Source organism: Schistocerca americana, chromosome X, assembly GCF_021461395.2.
Source record: "Schistocerca americana isolate TAMUIC-IGC-003095 chromosome X, iqSchAmer2.1, whole genome shotgun sequence".
Lineage (NCBI taxonomy): Eukaryota > Metazoa > Arthropoda > Insecta > Orthoptera > Acrididae > Schistocerca > Schistocerca americana.
In genome coordinates, this window is record NC_060130.1 from 688,763,357 (window position 1) to 688,779,731 (window position 16,375).

Here is a 16,375-nt window from a genome sequence, read left to right on the forward strand (position 1 = left end):
CGTACATCTCGCAACAAAACAATCGGGGATATTAGAGATAACACGTAGGTTCACCGACAATCATTCTTTAGGTTCGTTGCCATGGTTTTTCTTTCTTTTACCTTGTACTGATTATATTTAACTATCATTGGTTTTGATAGACCTGTAAACTATGCAGAAATAACTTTGGCTGTCAACTTACTGGGCTTGGATCCCCCCTAAGTTATCGATGGAACCAAGCCTGAGGGACATGTTTATTTTGCTGCGATCCACTAGCGGCAGCTCAACGTTCCCATGTCATTCTGATCTTATTGCTGTGCTTAATTTATTCCAATCATAGCAGGATGTCTGGACGACGCTAGCTGAAACTGCTTTTGTGAAGTATAGTTTACAGAGGAGGGGGTCCTCCTGTCAGTGTTGACAGTTGTCATAAACACTGTAGATAGATTGAGACTTTATAGTATGTGTCGCTTCACTGCGCAAGAATGCAGTATACCTGACAAGCTATGACACGTATGGAAAATATGCGAAAAATAAGGAAAATTTTGAAAAATGTAAAATCCAGGATGGCAAACCAGCACCGTCCACTCTGTAACCTAGCACAGTTTTTTGCGCTGTTGTAGTTAGTATCAGTTAATAGTCACGTATCAGTGCAACCAATATACGAGTGAAACAGAACTACTGTAGACCAGTTCTACAGCTTTTTGGGAAAAGACATTCATCGTATTGGTATGTGAATATCGTATACGTTTGCGTATCATTCGTTAACAGGTGTTTTTTGATGAGAGGGTAGAGTGTCGGATGCAGTTTACAAATTTTATTAAAGTAGTAAAAACTCAAGGGTGCAGTTGGATGTATAGGACGGAGACTGCAGTCATGGACTGTGCGGCTGGTCCCGACGGAGGTTCGAGTCCACCCTCGGGCATGGGTGTGTGTGTTTGTCCTTAGATTAACTTAGGTTAAGTAGTGTGTAAGCTTAGGGACTGATGACCCTAGCAGTCAAGTGCCATAAGATTTCACACACGTTTGAACATTTATAGGACGGAGAAAATTATATGAGTTCACTTCTACACAATTCCTCCGTGACATAACAATTATAACTCATTTACATCTACCTCATACTCCCCAAGACACCTAATGGTGTGTGGTGGCATGTACTTATGGTAGTTCTAACTCATCCTCCCTTCCTTGCTCCTCTCGCGAATAGCGTGTAGGAATAAAGATTGTAGGTAAACCTCTGTATTAGCTGTAATTTCTCGAAATTTATCGTCGCCGTCATTACGCGAAGTGTATGTGGGAGGAAATATGTAGCCCGACTCTTTCCGGAAAGATCTCTCTCAAAATTTCAATAGTAAACCTATCCGTGAAGCTGCTGTAATTGTCTGGCAATGAGTTTGTTGAGCATGTCGGTAACACTCTCAGGCCCGCTAAGCGATCTCGTGACGATACGCGCCGCTCTTCTTTGGCTCTCCTCTTTCACTTGTATCAGTTCTACCTAGTAGTTATCCCATGTTGACGAACAATAATCAAGAACCGTTCGAACCAGCGCCTTATAAAGCACTTCCTTTGTGAATGAGCTATTCTTGATTACGATTCTTCCTACGAATCTCAATCTGATGTCTGCTTTTCCCACTGTTTGATTTATGTGATCTGACAGCCGAATAGTTCCAGTCATTCCACGAGGAAGGAGGTACGCAGCTCGTGTTGTCTGTCGTTCAACCATGCCTAGATGGTCAGTACCGCGGGATGATCGCGTCCGCGTTGCTACTTTGTGCCAGGAAGGGCTCTCAACAGAGGAAGTGTCAAGGCGTCTCGGAGTGAACCAAAGCGATGTTCTTCTGACATGAAGGAGATACAAAGAGACAGAAACTGTCAATGACATGCTTATATCAGGCCGCCCAAGGCCTACTACTGTATTGGATGATCGCTACCTACAGATTCTGGCTCGGAGGAACCTGACAGCAACGCCACCATGTTGCATAATGCTTTTCGTGCAGCCACAGGACGTCGTGTTACGACTCAAAATGTGCACAATAGGCTGCATGATGCGCAACTTCACTCCCGACGTCCATGACGAAGTCCATCTTTGAAACCACGACACCATGAAGCGTGGTACAGATAGGCCCGACCACATGCTGAATGGACCGGTAAGGATTGGCATCACGTTCTCTTCACCGACGAGCGTCGCATATGCCTTCAACCAGACAACCGTCAGAGACGTGTTTGGAGGCAACCCGGTCAGGCTGAACGCCTCACACACACTGTCCAGCGTATGCAGCAAGGTAGAGGCTCCCTGCTGTTGTGGGGTGGCATTACGTGGGGCCGACGGACGCCGCTGGTGGTCATGGAAGGCGCCGTAACGGCTGTACGATACGTGAATGCCATCCTCCGACTGATAGTGCACCCATATCGGCAGCATATTGGCGAGATAGTTGTCTTCATGGACGACAATTCGCACTCCCATCATGCAATTCTTGCGAATGACTTCCTTCATGATAACGACATCGCGCGACTAGAGTGGGCAGCATGTTCTCCAGGCATGAACCCTATCGAATATGCCTGGGATGGATTGAAAAGGACTCTTTGTGGATGATGCGACCCACCAACCACTTTGAGGGATCTAAAAAATGGTTCAAATGACTCTGTGCACTATGGGACTTAACATCTGAGGTCATCAGTCCCCTAGAACTTATAACTACTTAAACCTAACTAACCTAAGGACGTCACACACATCCATGCCCGAGGCAGGATTCGAACCTGCGACCGCAGCGGTCGCTCGGTTCCAGACTGTAGCGCCTAGAACCACTCGGTCACTCTGGCCGGCTGAGGAATCTACTCCGAATCGCCGTTGACGAGGGGGATAATCAGGACCAACAGTGGCTTGATGAACTTGTGGATAGTATACCACGACGAATACAGGCAAGAGGATGTGCTACTGGGTATTAGACGTACCGATGTGTAGAGCAATCTAGACCACCACCTCTGAAGGTCTCGCTATTTGGTGGTACAAAATGCAATGTGTGTTTTTCATGAGCAGTAAAAATGGGCGGAAATGATGTTTATGTTGCGCTCTATTCCAATTTTCTATTCAGGTTTTGGAACTCTCGGAGCCGAGGTGATGCAAAACTTTTTTTGATGTGTGTATATGCGCTAAATATCCTAAATATTTCCCTCCCAAGTGCTTACTCACGACATGTTTCCCTTCGATGTGCTTGCACATAACGCATTTCTCTCCCCAATGTATCCACAAAAAAACAGTTTTATCCCAAGTGCGTCCGCAAATGGAACCACATCCCAAGTGACTGCGTAGTTTCTGTGGTGTCACCGCCAGACACCACACTTGCTAGGTGGTAGCCTTTAAATCGGCCGCGGTCCGTTCGTATATGTCGGTCCCGCGTGTCGCCACTATCAGTGATTGCAGACCGAGCGCCGCCACACGGCAGGTCTAGAGAGACTTCTTAGCACTCGCCCCAGTTGTAGAGCCGACTTTGCTAGCGATGGTTCACTGACAAATTACGCTCTCATTTGCCTAGACGATAGTTAGCATAGCCTTCTGCTACGTCATTTGCTACGACCTAGCAAGGCGCCATTACCAGTTACTATTGATGCTGTAAAACATGTACCGTCAAGAGCGATGTTCACCAATTATGGATTAAAGTTAAGTATTCCAGCAGCTACGTACTATTTTTGCTAGTCTCATTTCTCTGACCCGTTCCAGACCTCACGCTAGCCTGCGTGAGCTTAAACGCGTGCCTTTCGGCTTCCTCATAGTGGCTTGGCTGTCTTGCCAGGCCACAAAAGTTTGGCGACGAGGCCAATTCGCGTTCGTACCTATACTGCCCTGATTTACTTGCGTAATGGCTTCGCCACAATCTCCAAATGTAATGTCCGAATTTTATCGCTTACAGAATCAGCAGACGCAGGCCTTACTGGATGCCCTTGGACAGCTCGTCCAGGGTCAACGTGCACTGCAAAACGATGCGGCAGCCGCCGCTTCACCGCTCACGCAGCCACAACACGCAGTTGCACCAACTTTTCATCGTTTTGATGCAGCACTGGAAAGCTGGACGGAGTGGTCACGCCAATTTGGATTCCATCTCGCCGCCTACAGAATTCAAGGTAACGAGCGGCAGCCTTTCTTATTATCGTGTGTCGGAGTGTCCACGTACCGTGTGATAGTCAAATTGTTTCCCCAACGCGACGTAGCAACTCTGTCCTACGAAGAAATTTTGTCTGCATTAGACGCATATTTCAACGAATCAGTCAATTTAGTTGCCAAACGGTATACGTTCTTTCATACGAAACGTACGGCAGGTCAGACCAATAGGGATTGGGTTGCAACCTTGCAAGGCCTTACTAGGGATTGTGCTTTTGAGTGTCAATGTGGACTCCCTTATACAGATACTATGGTGCGTGATGCAATTGCACAGAACGTTTCTGATGTTCGTATAAAGGAACAGATTTTGAAACTAGTCAATCCCTCCCTTCCACAAGTGATGAACATACTGGATCGGCAGGACACACTTGACTTTGCTCAGGAATCATTTGAAACTTCGCCACCCGTGCGAGCTGCGCGGAACAGTAAACAGCCCTCGCGCCCGGCCGCGCTGCTGCCGCAGGCTCTTCGCCACGTGTGCCGCGCCGGCAGCAATTGCAGTGCTCAAATCATGCCCGCGGTGCGCTGCTAAACATTCGTGTGAGAACTGCCCGTCACGCCAGGCTATTTGCTTTTTCTGTAATAAAAAAGGCCATGTTCAGAGTGTTTGCCAGAAAAAGCTCGAATCAGACACTCACAACCATTCCAGGTCCTTTGCTTCGCGCCGGAATCGGAATCAAACCAAGGATACTCTGGCTCATGAACCTTCGCCCATGGAAATTCATGTAGTTTATTCCACTCCGCCCAGTGCCACTCTCTCGAACAGTGACTGTGTTCGTCTCACAAATAGTGTGCGTCGACATCGCAGGAAATCCCGTCAAGTCGCAAGTGATTTTGTGCCAGTGTCACTTCACTATGCACGAGACAGTCGCTCTTGTCGTCAGCAGTACAAAACTTTTTGTGGACTTGGACATTAACGGCAAAGTGACACCATTCCAGCTCGATACTGGAGCTGCAGTTTCATTGATCAATCACGACACGTACAAACAGCTGGGGCACACCTCTGTTGCGTGCCGTAAATGTTACGCTAACTACATATTCAGGTCACGGGCTCCCTGCGTTAGGACAGTGCAGCCTTCTTGCAACATACAGGTGACAAACAAACTTGTGTCATTTTACGTCCTTCGTTCTTCTGCTGCAGTGAACTTGTTTGGTTTCGATTTATTTCAGTTGTTTAACTTGTCTATAGTAAATCAGGTCCTATCAGTGAACCAGACTGTGCCTTCAGCCAGTGTTTCTCGTCTATGTGAAAAATTTGCAGACATTTTTGCACTGGGCCTCAGTTGCGCTAAGAACTATAAAGCACATTTGGAACTGAAAGTCAACACGCAACCGAAATTTTTCAGAGCGCGCAATGTTCCCCACGCATTGCGTGCTGAGGTCACAAGAACATTATACGATTTAGAATCACAAGGTGTAATTGAACGTGTGCAGGCTTCTCTCTGGGCATCACCCTTAGTAATTTTGCAAAAACCTTCGGGAAAATTGAGACTTTGTGTGGACTTCAAGGCAACAGTGAATCCCTAACTAGTGACTGCAACTTTTCCTTTACCCCGCCCGGAAGATCTTTTTGACAAACTGTGCCCGGGTAAATATTTTTCGAAATTGGACCTAGCAGATGCGTACTTGCAAATACCAGTGGACGAAGAATCCCAGTGCGTTTTGGTGGTTAACACGCATCTTGGTTTGTACCGATTCAAACGACTGCCATTCGGGTGTGCATCCGCCCCTGCATTGTTTCAGCAAAATCTACAAACTGTTTGTGCGTCGGTCCCTACTGCAGCAAACTATCTGGACGATATTGTGATCCACGGAAAGACGGAAGAAGAACATATAGCCAATCTCAGAACATTATTTCAGGTCTTGCGACAAAATGGTCTTCGCTTGCGGAAGGACAAATGTGTGTTTTTTGCTCGTGACTTACCCTATCTGGGACATGTACTCAATGCCCAAGGCATACATCCCAGTCCAGAGCACCTCTGTGCCATACAAGACTTGCCTTCGCCGCAGAATTTGAAGCAGCTACAGAGTGTGCTGGGAAAAATCAATTACTACCATAAATATGTGCGCCACGCCTCTTCCATTTCAGCTCCGCTTCATCGCTTACGCCGTAAAGGTGTTCCGTTCGTCTGGACGACGAAATGCGAACGCGCCTTTCGCCAGTAGAAACCGGCGTTGCTTTCCAATACTTGCCTTACGCCATTCGATCCCCGGAAGCCCCTTTTGTTGATGGTGGATGCATCGGATTTCGGGATCAGTGCTGTGCTTGCGCACAAAGATGGTTCGCACGATCGCCCTATTGCCTTTGCGTCCAAATTGCTCTCGTCTGTGCAAAGAAATTATTCACAGATCGAGAAAGAAGCATTGGCTCTCGTCTTTGGTGTTACAAAGTTTCATGATTTCTTGTATGGTCGTCACCTTACCATCATCACAGACCACAAACCTTTGACATCACTTTTTCATCCGAACAAGCCTGTACCTCCACATACAACGCAGAAATTCATTCGCTGGTCTATTTTCCTCTCGCAGTACCGCTACGATATCTTGTATCGGTCCACTGCTAAGCACGGAAACGCCTGTTTGCCTATTGCTGAGGATAGAGCATTTGATTCCTCCGAACTTGCTTGTATGTTCATAGATTCCGAAACCGATGACGTGGTCGAATCGTTTCCGATTGATTTTCGTCGTGTAGCTACAGCCACAGCTGCCGACCCTGTCCTTGCTACCGTTCTGCGTTTTGTTGCTACGCAGTGGCCCTTGTCAAAGTCACGGATCGAGGATCCGTTGGTTCGCCGATTTTTTGCTCACAAGGGGACTTTTTGTACGACGTAGTGTTTTGCTGTTGCGTTTTGATAATGATCAGTCCAGGGTCGTGGTCCCACGTTCGTTACAGTCCTCTGTCTTACGGCTTCTCCACCTAGGACATTGGGGTATAGTGCAAACGAAACAACTTGCTCGTCAGCACTGTACTTGGTTCGGAATCGATGCCGCGATTACGAATATATGCTCTTCTTGCACGGCGTGTGCCGAACAACAATCCGCACCACCGCGGAAATTCTTTGCATGGCCAAAAGCCACTTCCCCTTGGCAACGCTTACACATCGATTTTGCTGGTCCATTCTGCAATGCTCGATGGTTGGTTGTGGTAGATTCATTCAGTAATTTCCCTTTTGTTGTCTGGATGTCTTCCACGACGTCATCTGCCACCATCCAAGCGTTATCCGCTATCTTTTGCATTGAAGGTCTTCCACAGACTATTGTTTCCGACAATGGCCCACAATTCATGTCCGCAGAATTTCAGTCATTCTGCAAGGCTAATGGTATTCAACATCTGACGTCCGCGCCGTTTTCGCCACAGCCAAACGGTGCCGTTGAACGTTTGGTCAGGACTTTCAAGTCACAGATGTTGAAGCTGAAAGAGTCGCATTCTCGGGAGGACGCGTTATTGCTCTTTTTGTCCTCGTATCGCTCTCAGCCCCGAGATGGTCGCTCGCCGGCTGAGTTGCGACATGGTCGCCCTCATCGAACCTTGATGTCTTTGCTACATCTACCGCATCAGGTTTCTGTGCAGCGGCAGACACCTGCTTTAGCCCCAGGCGACGTTGTCTATTATCGCAACTATCGAAGTTCACGGCGTTGGCTCGAAGGGCGCATTCTTCGCTGCCTCGGCCGCGCTATGTATCTGTTTTTGGGGGCCTCTGGTGAGGTGCGTCAGCATCTCAATCAGCTGCGCCTCAGTCGTCGCAAGGGATCTGCCGCTCCCCGTCTGCTTTCAGCGACGGTGCCGTCCGGTCAGCGCCCTGGGGACCCATCTACTGGCTCGCCTCAGCCCCAGGTGTTACCGACGCTGCCTTCCATTTTGCCCCATGGCGACGCGCCGCCGCCGCCTGTTCTCCCGCCGGCGACCCCCGCAGTGGACGCGTCGCTGCAACCGCCGGGCGCCTCCCTGGGTCACATGCCGCCGATCGCTTCCCGTGACCAGTTGTCCTCCTCGTGGAACTCTTGCCCGCTCCGGACCATTTGTCGTCTTCGCCCGTCGGGTGCCCCGGCCCGATGGAGATCGACCCTTCGGCCCCTCCTGTCTCTGTACGGGCGCATACACCGCATGTTGGCGTGCACCCTGAAGCAGGTTTTCGGGCGTTTCCTAGCTCCCCTCGGGCCAAATGGCAGGGTGCGGGTGGCACAGCCTCGCCTGTTGTTAGGCTCCCCACCTCGTCGCATACGCCAACATGGGGTCCTCTCCACGGTGGGCGGAAGCCTTATGTCACAACCGTCCGCCGATTTCCGGGGGAGGAATGTGATATCACCGCCAGACACCACACTTGCTAGGTGGTAGCCTTTAAATCGGCCGCGGTCCGTTCGTATATGTCGGACTCGCGTGTCGCCACTATCAGTGATTGCAGACCGAGCGCCGCCACACGGCAGGTCTAGAGAGACTTCTTAGCACTCGCCCCAGTTGTAGAGCCGACTTTGCTAGCGATGGTTCACTGACAAATTACGCTCTCATTTGCCGAGACGATAGTTAGCATAGCCTTCTGCTACGTCATTTGCTACGACCTAGCATGGCGCCATTACCAGTTACTATTGATGCTGTAAAACATGTACCGTCAAGAGCGATGTTCACCAATTATGGATTAAAGTTAAGTATTCCAGCAGCTACGTACTATTTTTGCTAGTCTCATTTCTCTGACCCGTTCCAGACCTCACGCTAGCCTGTGTGAGCTTAAACGCGTGCCTTTCGGCTTCCTCATATTGGCTTGGCTGTCTTGCCAGGCAACAACAGTTTCCATCCTACCACACAACAAATTTTCATCCTAAGAGTCTTCGCTCAACAAATTCTCATCCCGAGTACTTTTGCATAATGAATTCCCATCCGTAGAGCTACCACACACTAATCTTCCATCTCCTTCTCGAAGTTTTCTGATACAGATTTCTACCCTCGATGTCCAGTGTGTTGGTTACGTTGTATGGCCTCCTTACACACTGGCTCCAGCCTGCGCACTCCTCAACCACTGCCAGTAATGCCGGCCGCTCCACTCCACCCACATCAGCTGCACAGATGAGGCCACTGTACTTCTCTGCTTCTACCTCAAACTGACCACAGATTGGTGGGTGGAGGGCGGGGGGCAAAGGGGACAGGGATTCTTTGCTGCTCCACACCTGACCTGAGGGGACCCAGTACTCTCCACAGTCGTTGAGATGCGATTCCACCTCTCCTTCCTTTTGGATTGGGTGGGAGGGGGGAGTGTGCTTTAAGTAGGCCTAGCGCCTACCCAGCCGGCAGCCAACAACACATCCGAGGGAAGCGATACTAGGATTCAGCTTCCCACATACACATGCTGCTTGGCGGTGATCCACCTGGCCATCAGACGGCATCCCCCAGGCGCCAATTGTGTTCACTGGCGGCACGAACCTATTTGTCCTCCATGGGCCACATGACTGAACGTACTGCCTATGGTATCTTGGTGCCCGGTCTGTATTTATGCTGGCGCTTGAACCACGCCGAGCGTCCGAGAGTGTTTTCTGGGTCAAGCGCCATATGTGATCACATTCCATTATTCAGGAACTCACATTGGCGCCTCCACAATGACTCTTTGTTTCGTGTCAGTGATCGGTTAGTGCACTTTTAAGATTTCTTTTCTTGGTTTCCACCCTGAACTTGACGACTGTGTTTCACGTGAGTGGAAATTTGAAACTGGAGTGCCCTGTCGGAATTTTAACTCGTACTGAGTCTAAGAGTACAAACTTCAGCTTTAGACTTTCTCATTGAGACTTGAACTTTATCGAGCGTAGTGCATTATGTATTTATTAGCCACTGACTTTTCTTTCAGAGTTTGTTAGTCACAAGGCCTTCACCCATAGACAGTATTTATGTTTATTTCTTCTTCCAAGAGAAGTGACTGTTTTCGTTCAGGTCTTTGCCCTCCATAGTAATAATATTGTTATTTCACTTCTTGAAAAGAGGATTTCTTTTCAGTACCGTTTATTCCTATTTAACAACAAAATGTCTTTCTACAGCAATTAACTATTACGTTGCATTAAATGTCATGTCAGAGAAGACGTATTCTCTCTCGTTAAAAAGACTTGCTTTACGAAATCTGCGTGAACCTGGCTGACACATCAGAAAGTGATAGAGTGTCTACATAGCAGTCATGACTTCCCGATATAGACATCTCTACCAGACAGTGCAGTGCCCAAGAGAAAGCCACCAAGATGGACGTTGAGCAAGGCAGACTGAACGTTGTATAGGCAATTGGCTGTGTTAGAACCAATGCATACACCCAGAGTATAATACCAGTCGTTTTTTTTTTGTTTTTTTTTTTGCATGGTGAAGGGTAGTCTACGTATGTACAGTACATAACATTATAGAAAATCAAATTCTTAGCTTAGCATGTATTACGAAAAAAGAATTATTTCCCAGAAATCATAAACGCAGTAAATCTACAAAGTAAATGCAAAATGAAATCGTGTACAAGACGTAAGTATGTATATGAATTATAAAATTAACTATGCAGTCGAAATATTGTAGCTGTGGAGTATTTTGGCACAGTTCATGTGCCAAAATTTGACAGTGGTCTACCTCAGCACTATATACAAAATTATTTTATCACTGTGGTATGATTGGATACAGTTTTTAAAAACATTATAGTATGGCGAACAGTTTTATTTACAAACAAAACAGAGACACCATCAGTCAATAACGGAATTACTTGATCTAACCGGGATAAAAATGATCGAAAAAGAAACTGGAGGTATCCAATTGCTTTCCTCTGTACTGGAACATTTGCTGCAGTCACTGTGCTCATTGCACTGAAGAATCTTGACACTTTGCTTTCACTTACGTAACAGGCGAACCTTACATTACACTTGTATCTTCTACTCAGGATTTGGACCCGATGCCTCAGGTACCTTTATGAGTGAAATGAAATTGACTCATTGAGGATACCGATATGTAAATCTCCCCATGTTGTGTACCAAAACGTAATGAATTGAAATTGTTTTGATTATTGAAAATGAGGTCACAGCACATAGGCTGTCAGTATATAGTCAACTGAATTTGATTTGATTAATTGTAAACGAAGTTATCCCACGCTGCGTACTGAAATGTAGTAAATTGGAATTGAATAAATACATGGAACTACATAATTGTCATTCTCACACCAAGAATACAAATTTAATTTCAGAGTTTATTTCAATGAGCATAGACATGACTAAGTAATTGAGCAAGTAGCTTGTGTGTGGAAGGGATGGGGGGCAGGGATGAACCGTTCGTTTCATCTCACCACTCGACACAGTCAGTTTTACATGAAGGTATCTGTGGCTGATGCGTAATTGTTGGCACGACTTTTCCACACCTTTCGTTGTGTGGTGGCTCCTGATTGGCAGCCGGCAGCCTTCGTGTACTGTGCCCCGGCTCTGAGACAGCGATCCTGTCCAGCTCAACTACTTCCTTCTTCACTGGCTGACCGCTGGCTTTAATACCTTCAGGTAGAGCGCGGTCTGGCAGCTAGCGCCGTGTTGAGGTACTTGCACACGGCGTCTGTTGTCTGCAGTGATTATTTTGCAGAGGGAGTTTGAGCGTAATGATTAGAAGTTTAGGTCAGACAAAGAAATGCAACTGTAAGGTAAATGATGTTGTCACAGAGTGACGACAGACAACGAAATGAATGCGGGGATCTGAATTAAAACTTCAAAACTGAGTCTACAATAAGCTGACATGCCTCCAGAAGGCATAATTAAAAAGCATCGTGTAAGAAAATTACGAAATTCGTTTCTTCTCAGGTATCTCTGAGCCCTCCTCTAACTTATCGACGATCATTATCTTCATTTACTGATTGTCGGATCCCTCACTGACTGTCTCCTCCCTCTCTCTCCATAGACCTTGGCTGCTTAGTTAATGGTCTTCCACCCTGTGCTCTATAGGGCTGAAATTTCTTTCGCATCGTTTTTGTCACTGGTGCAGGAGGGGGAGGAGGAGGAGGAGGAGGAGGGGGGGAGGGGACTGCACAGCCGTCCTCCCAGGCTTCATACAGGGTGACAAAATCAACGATCTTGCAGTGGGTGGCGTGTAGCCTGCGAATTTTCGAATTTCTCTACGGTGTTCCGCAGTGTGGCACTTCCCAAGGATGGTTGCTGGCTCTAGCGGATCGCACACTGCAAGGAATCTCTCAAGCGTTTGGCTCCATTCCTGACTTGTTTGTTTGTAACAAGAATGCTTGTGCTTTCCTCAAGTGTTCTCAGTTGTTCGGCAGTCGGCACCTTCCCTCTGTTGTCAGTCATACTATAATATGCTTTAAGTGGTTGCGACTAAGTGGACCCATCATATCATGAGCGCCTGGAGCCAAAATGTTATAGTGCGTGTCATTCATGCATTAGATCTTCTCGCCCCATCTTGGACACGCGCTGACGTGGTATTTAACCACAATGCCTCTTGGCAGGTTTGCCACATGGCTGCTATCGTATCAGCCAAAAAGAAAAATTTTGAATAATAAACTGGAAATTTTTGAACCTAATTTAAAATAAAGCTTCTCTGTGGCATGTTAGTTCTGTTTTCTACTGAAGCTTCTCGCAGTAGTTTAGAGCCTTTCGGTGTAATGCACTACTTACGAGTGTGAGTCAAATGAAAAACTTAAATATTTTTTTAAATATTATTTATTGTGCAGAAGTGGTACAAAGCTGTATCACTTTTCAACATAATCCCCACTCCCCCCCCCCCCCCCACGCTCAATGCAAGTCCTCCACTGCTTACAAAGTACATAAATTCCTTTAGAAAAAAATTCTTTTGGTAGTCCGCGCAACCACTCATGCACTGCGTAGCGTGCCTCATCATCAGAACGGAACTTCTTTTCTCCCATTGCGTCTTTGAGTGGTCCATACATATGGAAATTACTTGCGGAAAGGTCTGGTGAGTATGGTGGATGAGGAAGACACTCAAAATGCGGGTCTGTGATTGTTGCAACTGTTCTAAGGGCAGTGTGGGGCCTTACATTGTCATGTTGCAAAACGACACCTGCTGACAGCAATCCACGTCGCTTTGATTTGATTGCAGGCCGCAGATGATTTTTTAGGAGATCTGTGTATGACGCACTAGTGACAGTGGTCGCTCTAGGCATGTAATGCTCCAAAATGACGCCATTTTCGTCCCAAAAGAGAGTCGCCATAACCTTCCCTGCTGATGGTTCTGTTTGAAACATTTTTGGTTTTGGTGATGAGGAATGGCGCCATTCCTTGCTCGCTCTCTTCGTTTCCGGTTGGTGGAAGTGAACCCAGGTTTCGTCCCCAGTATCGATTCTTGCAACGAAGCCATCATCTTCTCGTTCAAAGCACCGAAGAAATTCTTCACAAGCATCAACACGTCGTTCTCTGATTTCAGGAGTCAGCTGTCGTGGCACCCATCTTGCAGACACTTTGTGAAACTGGAACACCTCATGCACAATGTGATGTGCTGATCCATGACTAATCTGTAAACATGCTGCAATGTCATTCAGTGTCACTCGGCGGTTTTCCTTCACTGTAGCTTCAATTGCTGCAATGTTCTGTGGAGTCAGAACTTGTTGTGCCTGACGAGGAGTATCATCCACTGAAGTCACACCATTTGCGAACTTCCTACTCCATTAGTAGACTTGCTGCTGTGACAACATGCATCACCGTACTGAACCTTCATTCGTTGATGAATTTCAATAGGTTTCACACCTTCACTACGCAAAAACCGAAAAACAGAACGTTGTCATTCCCTGGTGCAAGTCGCAAGTGGGGCGGCCGTCTTTATACTGATACTGCGACGGTATGTGCGCATCTGCACTATGCTGCCACCTACAGGCCATTCTGAACGCTGTTTGTAGCACGCTTACCAACTTACAGAATAACGGCGCGAAATTTCGATTTGTTATTACAAATTTAAGGTTTTCATTTGACTTACCCTCGTATTTGTATGCACAAGAATATCGTAAATCTTGTGTTCCCTTATCTAATTAATTTTAACATTTTTATTGAAGTTTTGTGATTCATGTAGTGACTGATTCACCAAACAGTAACTTCGAATCACGCTGTCCCTCGGAAACTGAGAAAACAAAATATATCCAGCCGACGTCCTTAGAAGTTATCAGTCGAATTATCTCACTGTATAGTATGTAGGACATGATTTCTGTAGTACAGACGGCCCAAAAGTATGCTGTTATAGCGATCTGTCGTTAATAGCGGTAGAGGTCAAAGAAGCTGATTTCGGTTAGATGCTGTATATACCGGCAGGGTTATCACCTATTGACCTTTCAGTTACCGCTTAACAGTGAGTTTTCGAGCTAGCTACAGATGTACACCACGCAAAGGAGAGATGTCATCACTCTTCTAGTAACAAGTGCGATGCAAATACCTCCATCACTAAGTTCACCATCTGCAATGTGCTTCTTCTGTAGAAGAAGAAAGCGTCGTACAAGGTATTATGTAATGCTCATGCTCGCGGACACAAACGTGAGTGTGTAGCGCTAATGGGGAGAGAGCACTGCAACAAACAAACAAATTCTGTTTTCACGAATAAAGAATTGCTTGCTCTGTAAGGGCCTAATGCAAATGGTATACCTTTCCCGACAGTTCTGTAAAGTGTTAGGTGTATAACACTACAGTTTACATGACTGTAGAATGAACTTGTGAAGTGTAATGTTGTAAGAAGAGAAGGAAGGCACGACTAGCGTCCAGTCGACAACGAGGCCATTAGAGACAGACACAACTTCCTATTTGGCGCGGAAAATCAGCCGGGTGTTTTCAAATGAAACGTTTGAGTATCTTCCTTGAGCAGTTTAGAGAATACATGGAGAACGTGAATCTGGACGGCTTGGCGGGGATTTGAAAGGCCGTTCTTCCGAATGTGAATCCATTGTGCTAACCTCCGTGTCATTCACTCAATACGTAGAGTTTTGTCCTAGGTTGTTTTAAATGAATATAAAAACAATTAAAGATAAGCTAGAAGTCACTAAATGTCTCTGGTCGATCAAAGGCAAACAATTTCAACTCGTAGACGCGATTGTACGGAAATTGGACTACATAAAGTGATCTTCCTGCCGTATAAACCTCAGTTGCAGAGCCGCATGTTGTCTGCCAACCTATAATCAACTACATTTTCTTTACCCACCTTATTATAATATATCAGTCATCAGGCTGTGATCATTGTGGTGGTACAGTATTCTTGTTGGAACTTACAGATTCAGAACTGAAAAAAATTTCACACTGCACGTTTAATTTAATCAGTCCTGGAAATATCCGAAACTCCAATAGGGATACCTAGAGCCACTATATGTGGGGTTATTAAACCATAGATATTTCATGTGAAAATATCATCTGGAAAACACAAATTGTGGAAAAGTAATTTGACAGATTTTTGTGGCACTGTTACATGGATCTCATAAATTCTACCATATCCTTATACACAAATTACATACGCGCAACTACAATGTGCAGTGTTTTAATGATTGATTCGTTTTATTGGACAAAGAGAAATAGAACAGTTCTTTATTTGTGGGATTAACGGGGTAAAATCTTGAACCAAAAGATACACAGGGAACAACATCCTTCTCGAGCAGTACGTGTCGCTGAGAATATTTCCGATGAGAATGTTAGTGGTTGTTCTGTACTATCAGTAAAGGAATTGCGACGGTACATTACAGTATAAAAACAGCGATAACTACCAATGGCTTATCAAGTGTACACGGAAACAGTTTTAGAGAACTCCTAAGAGCTGAGAATGCTTAATCACATTCCTTGGATCAAATGAAGTACTCTTTCTTTGCAAACTTAGGTTAAGTGGTACATGACTTAGAGGACTTTGGATATAAATCTGTCATTGTAGTTTATCTTCCTGAGGGAAGACGGAAGTTCTTTTAAAATTGTGAGGGCGATTGACAAAAAAAATTTTTCGACATGGCGTGACCCCAGTAAAAATTCATTTTTATTTGCAATATTCCCTAAATAATAAACGTGTTTTCAACACATACAGAGAGATAATAATTAAAGTTAAACTTTCAAAACGCTGTAGAAACAACACCACTGGTCATAATGACGTCAAATTGCAACGGAATATTATCGGAGATGGGGGAAAACGTATGGCTGAAGATAAAAAAGTAGTGTGAAAATTGATCAATAAATGGGGCTGTATGTGTCAGAATACGTAAATGAAAACATCTGCAATGCCCACGATCCATTGAAATTGGTACATACACGCCGGATACACAGTTTTTCCTTCTTTCGCTT